Source organism: Puma concolor, chromosome A1 (assembly GCF_028749965.1).
Source record: "Puma concolor isolate L17-30 chromosome A1, mPumCon1.1.hap2, whole genome shotgun sequence".
Taxonomy (NCBI): domain Eukaryota; kingdom Metazoa; phylum Chordata; class Mammalia; order Carnivora; family Felidae; genus Puma; species Puma concolor.
Genome location: NC_141667.1, coordinates 65,081,158 through 65,090,512, shown reverse-complemented (window position 1 = coordinate 65,090,512; position 9,355 = coordinate 65,081,158).

Below are 9,355 nucleotides of genomic sequence, written 5' to 3'. Positions count from 1 at the left end.
CAGACCGTCGTCAGCCACCTTGTCACAAGGAAAGGGAAAGGCTCGAGATGATGTTGGCTGGGGGGGGGGGGGGCACGGAGGAAGGAAGGGAAGGCAGAGGGTATGGTGGTAGAATTCTCTGAATCCACGAGACGTTGCTCTGTGCCCGTTACTCTGGTGGCAACGTGAGGTTTGGGAGGAGACAATGAGGGAGGACCAGTGCTAGATAAATGATTAATTTTTTTTTTTCAACGTTTATTTATTTTTGGGACAGAGAGAGACAAAGCATGAACGGGCGAGGGGCAGAGAGAGAGGGAGACACAGAATCGGAAACAGGCTCCAGGCTCTGAGCCATCAGCCCAGAGCCTGACGCGGGGCTCGAACTCACGGACCGCGAGATCGTGACCTGGCTGAAGTCGGACGCTTAACCGACTGCGCCACCCAGGCGCCCCTAGATAAATGATTAAAAGTACTCTCTGCCCCACCGTTCATGAGCAAAATGGGTCATTTTGAAAGCGTTGTTCAGTCACGCCCACCCGCCTCAGCACTGAGAGGTTTGGTTTTATTCCCCGTATTATCCAAAATAACACCAGGGAAGACAGCTAGGTTAGCCCTTTGTCTGCACCCCAGGCCTCCCCTGCAGTGAAAGCCCACAAGGCCCTGTCACTACCTGCCTGAAAAGCTTTCGCTGCTACTCGAAGCCCAAAGAAAGGACCAGAATCCTTACCACGAGGTACAAGGCTCACCTCCAAGCCCGGAGGGTGTTCTCCACACCACGCACCCTGAGTCGCATTTTCTATGTCATCTCACTTTATCCCCACAACATCATCCAAGAGAAGTGAAATTGTCCCCCACAAGTCGCATACGAAGAAATCAAGTTCCAGAGAGGTTAAGTGCCCTGCCCAAGGTTAGTGGAGTGAGAATCTGAACCCAGGAGTGCTGACCTAGAGTCTGCACCCTTCCCGACCCCCCTCAAAGTCCATTTGCTCCTCCTGAGCACCCAACTGCCTTCACGGTTCCGTTAGTCTCCGTGCTCTTCCTCTATCCGGAAAGAGATGTTCGTGCTTCAAGACACGGTTAGAAGTTTGCCTCCTCCGTGAAGCCGCCGCATCAGCCCTGGCAACTCGGTTTCCCCTTTCTGCCAACTCCCAGGGCTCTGAAGCCTCCCTGGGGGGTTGTGCCATGCACCTCTGGGCAGTAATTGTGCAAGTCCCTGGCTCTTTCCCCACCAAACCGGAAGCTTCTTGAAGACGAGACCCCAGAGGGCTGGCACAGCCTGGAGAGGAGACAGACGTAAATCCCCACATAAACACATACTTCAAAAGGGGGCTTTGGGGGGTAGGCAAAACAGGTGAAGGGGGCAAGAACTGAAAAGCCAAAGCCCGAACAGATATTTACAGACCCATGTTGATAACAGCATTACTCACAGTCGCCAAAGGTGAAAGCAACCCAAACGTCCATCAGTGGCTGAATGGACGAACAAATTGTGGTATACACACAACGGTATATCATTCAGACTTAAAAAGGAAGACGGTGCTGAGACAAGCTACGGTATGAATGAATCTTGAAAACATGCTTAGTGAAATAAGCCAGACACCAAAGGACACATTGTGAATGATTCCGCTTACATGAGGCATGTAGCGTAGGCAAATTCAGAGAGACAGAAAGTAGAATGATGGTTCCAAGGGGCCGAGGGAGGTGGAATGGGGAGTTAGTGTTTAACTGGGTACAGAGTTCCAGTTTGGGAAGATGAAACAGTTCTGGAGATGGATGGTGGTGATGGCTGCAAAGCATTGTGAATGTGCCTGATGCTACTCTGAAATGTACACTTAATGGTTAGAATAGTAAATTTTATGTTATGGGTGTTTTACCACGGAATGAAGGAAGGAAGGAAAGAAGGAAGGAAGGAGGGGGAAGGGAGGAAGGAAGGAGGGAGGGAAGGAGGAAGGAAGGAAGGAAGGAAGGAAGGAAGAAAGAAGGAAGGAAGGAGGGAGGGAGGGAGGGGGGAGGAAGGAAGGAAGGAAGAAGGAAAGAAGGAAGGAAGGAAAGAAGGAGGAAGGAAAGAAGGAAGGATAGAAGGAAGGAAGGAAGGAAGGAAGGAGGAAGGAAAGAAGGAAGGATGGAAGGAGGGAGGGGGGAAGGAGGAGGAGGGAGGGACCAAGGATGGAAGGAACAGAGGAAGAAGTACATGTAAGGAAAAGAAGTCATTTCTATGACAAGGACTCATCATACATAACACTCTTTTCTCTACCATTCCCCCTCAGTTTTAATACATCTAGTGGCACTAAAAAGAAATCCCAACAGAGCAACTGGCAGCCCCCGAGAGTGGTGGACTGTGTTCCTACTCCAGGATTTGCTTACTTTGCCTGGGGAGTTTGTAAATTAATTGGGCATGTAAGACGCTGACCTAACTGGAAGAGTTACAATTGCAGTAAACACCCACCGCCGCCACCCACCTGCCAGGATCAACCTCTAAAGGCTACACCAATCTTACCACATTATCCCCCCACACCACCCGTCTCCCGGCTCCAGGACTGACCTACCCCTAATTCCTCTGAAAATGAAATCTCCCGTCCTTTAGCGTGGATTTTCTGCTTGCGGCGGGAGTCCCAACTCTTCTGGGGACCTTATGACCCTACCCCTCGGTATGAGCCTCTCTTTCCTCCTCCCCGTGATGCTGCCTGCCTCGAAGAAGCCATGTAGGTGACAGAGCTTTTAACCTGTGAGGTTGTCACAGGTCGCTCCTCACTCCTTGGTTCTGAAATGGGCTTTGGGGCAAAGCTCTACGGTAGCTGGACCACATGCCTACCATGATGCCTATCATTCGTTTAGCGTAGTGGGCATACCTGGCTTCTTGAAATCCTCTAAATAGCCAAATAAATGAACCAACACAATCAAACTGGAGCCCTCGACATTACAAAGTGCTCTTTGTCCATTTGTTTTATGTGAGCCGTTTAGTTTTAATTTACGATCATATTTCATAACCTACCAGCGAATGACCTGCAGTATATTTGTAAAAAAGCGATGAAGCCCCAGTAACGTGAGACCTCACGCTGGCCCGGAGTTTAGAAATCTGGGCTCTGATAAGTGTAAGGCAACTGTCAGACTTTGGGGGAGATTTTTACATTCTACGAGTTAGTAATACGTGAGAGGTCAGGTTTCTTTACAATAACTGCAAAAATCAAGATAAATTTCACAAAGGCTTCCTGCACCCCCGGCTCTGGGCTCTGTGACCTGCGTTATTAACATGGTTACGTCGTGGAGAGAGTCATCGTCCCCCGACCCCTAAAGAGGCTTCGAATTGAATGCAGTTCAGTGTAGCAGGGATGACCCGTTTTACTCTGAAACTACTACTTTTTATTTATTTTTTTTTTTTAATTTTTTTTTCAACGTTTATTTATTTTTGGGACAGAGAGAAACAGAGCATGAACGGGGGAGGGGCAGAGAGAGAGGGAGACACAGAATCGGAAACAGGCTCCAGGCTCCGAGCCGTCAGCCCAGAGCCCGACGCGGGGCTCGAACTCACGGACCGCGAGATCGTGACCTGGTTGAAGTCGGACGCTTAACCGACTGCGCCACCCAGGCGCCCCGAAACTACTACTTTTTAAATGTCCCACCTGATTCCTAGAAGTTTTTTGCTTTAAATCCTATCGCTGATCCCAAGGTCTCTAGAAAGCTAATCATGCCTTCGTTATGCCTCTGAAAAACACCTCTGAGGGCTACCGAAGCCAGGAAAAGTGCCACATGACGGAAGAGAAACCCGAGGCTTAAAGACAATAAAAGAAAATTTTCTGGAGATTCTCCTCTCCTTCCAAACTAGCTGCAGCTCAGAGCCAGGACTCTGCCTCTTGCACTCGTGTCAGCGGGTGCATTAATTAACCTCTGGACCACACTGTAAAACAAACTCTAAAGAAGTGTCCTACGTCCACCTAGACAATTTTATAATTCAGGAGGGTTCCATTTAATGCGATATTTTAAATGCGTTTTTGCCCATGAAACGTAAGGACAAGTACAATTGGCTCTGCGGAGTCTGGCTAACACACCAGTCAAGGTCGTGAAAGTTTCTTTAATATTCTTCTGTGACTAGTCATCAGAGACTTGAACCGATCAAGAATTCTTTATAACTGCCTTGATAGCACTACCTGACCCATCTTGCCAAATGCAAATCATTTTTATTGTCTTGTGAACTGAACCAACTCTTTAAAAGTTGGAACTCACGACATTTTCTGAAACTTTCAGAATCCGTTAAACCCAGAGCCCCCACAGTGTTCCAGAACGGTTATGTCATTTGGGAAAACATTCACCTCCCTTATTCAATAAACACCGTGCTTACCAAGCACCTACTTGGACCCGACACTGTTCTAAGCACTATAGATACATGGTTCCGAAATAGACGGAACGAAACCTTTTCCTCCATGGGCTTCCTATCTTTCCCCACTGCTAACTCCTGCCATGGTTTACAGGAGTTAAGTCAAGACCCAGAGAGCCACCAGTGGCTAGTCTGAACTTGAACAAGGTAACTCGGGTATCTCATTTGGCGGTCTTTGGTGGAAGCACCGACATATCAATAAAAGGAGAACATAAGCAGAGCAATCTATTCAGAAGGGAATGTGATGAGGCTGGAGGCTTGTCTTAATGCCCAGCCAGCATGCTATTTTTACCAAGATGGCATGTTACAAGATGAACAAAAATAGCAAAGTTTTCTTTAAAAAAAAAAAAAATGGTTTTACTCACACTTTCTCTAAGCTTGGGAAAATATGATTTGATGAGATCAAATAATATACACACATGTTTTTAATTTGGAGTGGCTGTGGGAGATGGATATTATTGGGGACCGAAACCGATCCCCGCCCCCATCCCGGTGCCCTTGGTCCAGGCTGCTTCTCTTAATGAGCTACTAACATTAAAGGTATAGTAGGCCTGGATTTCAGGGCGCTAAGAAATCAAAATTTCTAAGGCCCCTTTGAGCTCTGATCAGCTGAACTGAACTAGAAATGTAACTCTTCCCCCTTTTTGTCTTTTCTTTTTCCATTTTCGTTTTTCAATATTGCTCTCTACCTGGCTGCAGCTATGTGACTTGGGGCAACTCACTTCCACTCGAATGTTCTTGTACCATATCATCACAAAATTCCCTTCTTCTGCCTTGAGATTCTACAGTGTGGGCCTTCGCTGTTATCCTACCTCCAGTTCAAGATATTAACCTGAAATGTCATTTAGCTTCGGGTGACAACTTAATTTTAAATCAATTCAGAAACCCAATGGGCCCGAGGACCATCTCCTTCGTCCTGGTTTCTGCTCTTGTAGGTGACATAAACCCCAAATTTTTGATGAAAGTGAACGCTCTGCAAAAGTACTTTTGAGAGCATGTTCCTTGGAGTCCAACGGTTCAAATCCCAGCTCTGCCATTCACCGGTGGTGAGACCACAGGCAAGTAACATAATCTCTCAGGGTCTCAGTCTCCTTATCTACAAAGTGCGGATGACACATTACGGTGTTACTCTGCAGATTAAAATGAAATGAGGTAGAGACCAGATCCTGCCCGGCAGGTAGGAAGTGCTCATTTAACCTGTGTATGATCCAAAGAGATGAACAACATCATTGTTTTCTTCTTAGCTGTAGAGAATTTGAGTAATTCTGTTTGGAGAAGTTCAGACAAGTTCTGGGGTGAGAGGGGGATCAATGTTCAGGATGCCTCGTGCGTGCTGAGACCTCAGTAAAAAGTCTTTTTTTTTTTAAGGTTTATTTATTTTTTAGAAAGAGAGACATGGGGGAGGGGTAGAGAGAGAGGGAGACACAGAATCCAAGGCAGGCTCCAGGCTCTGAGTTGTCAGCACAGAGCCTGACGCGTGGCTTGAACTCCCAAACTGCGAGATCATGACCTGAGCTGAAGTTGCACGCTTAACCTCTTAACCAACTGAGCCACTCAGGAGCCCCTGAAAATAGTCTTCACTTGCTGCTGATTCAGGGAAAAGGAAGGTTTAGTTGGTGTGCTTCTAATGTTGCCATTTTGAACCCCACCTACTGGTCACACATCAGTTTCACTTAATTTGCTCTAAAAAAGCACATGATTGCCACTGTCTAGCCCCGACCTAGCCAGGGATTGTGTGTGAAGGGAAATTTGGGCATTACTGCCCCTGAAAAAGACATCTGAGGCGACTCAGCTTTCGTCGGTCCCCGACTTGGGAAATCTTCTGCCTTCTCTAATTGCTTCTTTCTTCCCAAGACCTAATTTGTTGGCACTTGCCTGTTACTTACAAGGGAAAACTCAGTTTCCCTTCTCATCAAAGTGGGCTGTCCTTTAGTGATATCTGTGCAGGGCAGAGATGTCCCTCACCCTAGGAATAACATACGTCTGGAGGTCTGGTCCCAAAGGCAGGACCACCTCACACTGCCCTGTGCCAGTACCTGGATGCTGATGTGAGATAGCCTTGCCCCGCCCCCACCCCGCATCCATTCAGGATGACTTCACTGTCCAGTTGCTTCCGGGGAATTCTCAAGTCCGAGATCCTACTCCCCACACCCACCCCTGGGACTTTTTATGTGGTCTTCTTGGCTCTTCTCTGTTCCCATTGCTAAACAAAGAGAAATCTAACTGGAAAGACTAGACGGGGTGAACGGCCGATGCGGTGGGAAGGAGGAGGGATGAACATTTTGCAGCCCTCAGACTTTCCCTGAATTGGCCAATTTCACATCAATAAGTGCCTCATCCATCACCACCACCTTTCAGGTGATTTTCTGCGATGGGATTTCAGGAGGCACTTAGCGTCTTATATACAATTTCTTTACAAAGTCAGTTTTTCCATCATCAAGCATTCTCAGCATTGAAATAAAAATAGGCAGAGCTTTGCTATTTAAAAAAGCTCTTTTTATATCAGGCCCTGCAACCCAGAAACCCCTTTCAGGAAACTGTACACTTTTTTTGAGTCCACAGAAAGAAAGAAGGAAAGAAAGAGAAAAAAGGAACCAGCAAAGCAGATCTCTAGTCCTGGGAGGACTTAACCTCACCCAGGTGGGAAGAAATATAATTAGTTGTCAAGCCTGCCTCCATTCCTTTGCTGTGTGATCTCAGGGAAGTCACCTTACCTCTCTGGGTACCCGTTTTCTCTGCTAAGACGTGGTGATACTGAAAGTATCCCGTCTTTTACCTTGAGGGCCAAATGAGGATGTGAGTATTGTGGACACTGGAATACATTTTATAAATATAATAAGGGATCGAAGGAGGGTTTAAAGGGACTAAAGAGGGGCGCCTGGGTGGCGCAGTCGGTTAAGCGGCCGACTTCAGCCAGGTCACGATCTCGCGGTCCGGGAGTTCGAGCCCCGCGTCAGGCTCTGGGCTGATGGCTCGGAGCCTGGAGCCTGTTTCCGGTTCTGTGTCTCCCTCTCTCTCTGCCCCTCCCCCGTTCATGCTCTGTCTCTCTCTGTCCCAAAAATAAATAAACGTTGAAAAAAAAAAAATAAAAAATAAATAAAAAATAAAGGGACTAAAGAAAGTCAAAGGCGGACTTCAGATGACTCTTGCCCCTTCGTCTTTGTTTTTTTAATTTAGAAGAACTCTTAATAATAAGAGCTATTAAAATAGGTGCAAAATAAAATTCTAGGTGATAAAACATTACATCATAGTTGGCAATTGTTTTTAGTGACATATAAAATGTGTATTATATTGATGGTGTCTTCGATTAGATGAAATATATATTTAACATAACTCTTACTATATATACAGTATCTTACTATATGTATATATTTAGTAAGTATATATAAGTATATATATAGTATATATAAATATATATAAGTATATATATAGTAAGTATATATAAGTGTGTATATATGTATGTATATATATATGTGTGTGTGTATATATACACACACACATATATATATATACATACATATATATACACACATATATATACATATATATGTATATACATATGTATATACATATACATATATGTGTGTGTATATATATATATACACACACATATATATACATACATATATATACACACATATATATATACATATACATATGTATATACATATGTATATACATATACATATATGTATATATATACATATACATATGTATATACATATGTATATACATATACATATATGTATATATACATACATATATATATATATATATATATATATATATATATATCCTGCTTTTCTTCACTGGACGTTCGCTGTCAATAGTATTCGCAAACCGACCTAAGCTAACCTGACCACTTGGCCTCACGCAGTGAGACATCAGTGAGCCCCTCTTCATCTTTCTTTCAATGTACAGCTATTACTTCCCCATGAATGGCAAACTACATGAAACACAGACGTGATGTGCCCTTTTAAGTAAAGGCTCTCGACAGAGCAGGATAATATCATGTAAATAGCTCCCCTGACATGGCTTCCTGGGCTCTGAGCCACGGGCTGTGTGATTTCAGCCCTGCTCTGCCACCTCTCTGGGCAGCTTGCTGTCTGAGGCTTACCGTTCTGCTCTGTGAAAATGGGAGAGCTCATGGTGCTTGAATGTCAAGGTTTCTGGGAAGGCAAAGAGAGAAAACGGGCGTGAAGGATGGCATTCAGACCGCAGACAAGCCAGGGCCTCGGTCTGAGGGCAGGCTCCCCACAGCTCAGGTGGGGGCTCAGGCCCCCGTGTCCTCATCTAGGAGGTGGGGACACGAAAAACGGGGATACTTCACAAAGCTGCAGGGAGGAATAAAGAAGATCCTATAAGAGGTACCTGGCCTAAGGTGCCGGCCCACACACCTTAGCACAGGGGCCCCAGGTAAATCTCCAGCCTCTGGGAGGCACTATTGCCTCGTGCTTTCACTCAAGGCCTGTGGAATCGCCGGGTCGTTAGGTCTTATCCCAGTGGGGCCACTGCTTACCTCTGCCACCTCGGGCACGTTAATGGAGGAACCAAAGTTCCCTTAACCCAAACGCAGATGGTAACTGCATCTCCGGACGGTGCTGAGACCCCACCTAACTGATGCGTGTAGATCGCTGGGCACCCGTGCCTGGCCGTTGGGGAAGAGCTAAGAGGGGACTGTTATCTGCTTGGCTTGCTCCTCCGGCGGCGTCGAGGTGTAAGTTTAATGATGGGGGTGGGGGTGGGGTGGAGGTGGGATGCGGGCGCCTGGCCGACTGAGGTCTCCCGGGCCAGCGGAGCGGGCCGGGCCGGTGTCAGCGCGCATTTATTGATGGCAGGTATTTGGGGAGTAATTGAGCGCGGCGGCCGGCCCGGGGCGAGAGTGGGCCTCCACGAGCAATTAAATGTGATTAGGCCGAGACCTTCAGGATCCAGCTGGGTGATTGATAACCCGGCCGCATTCCTGCCGGGCCCGCGACATCAAACGGGCGGCCGGCGGCGGGCGGG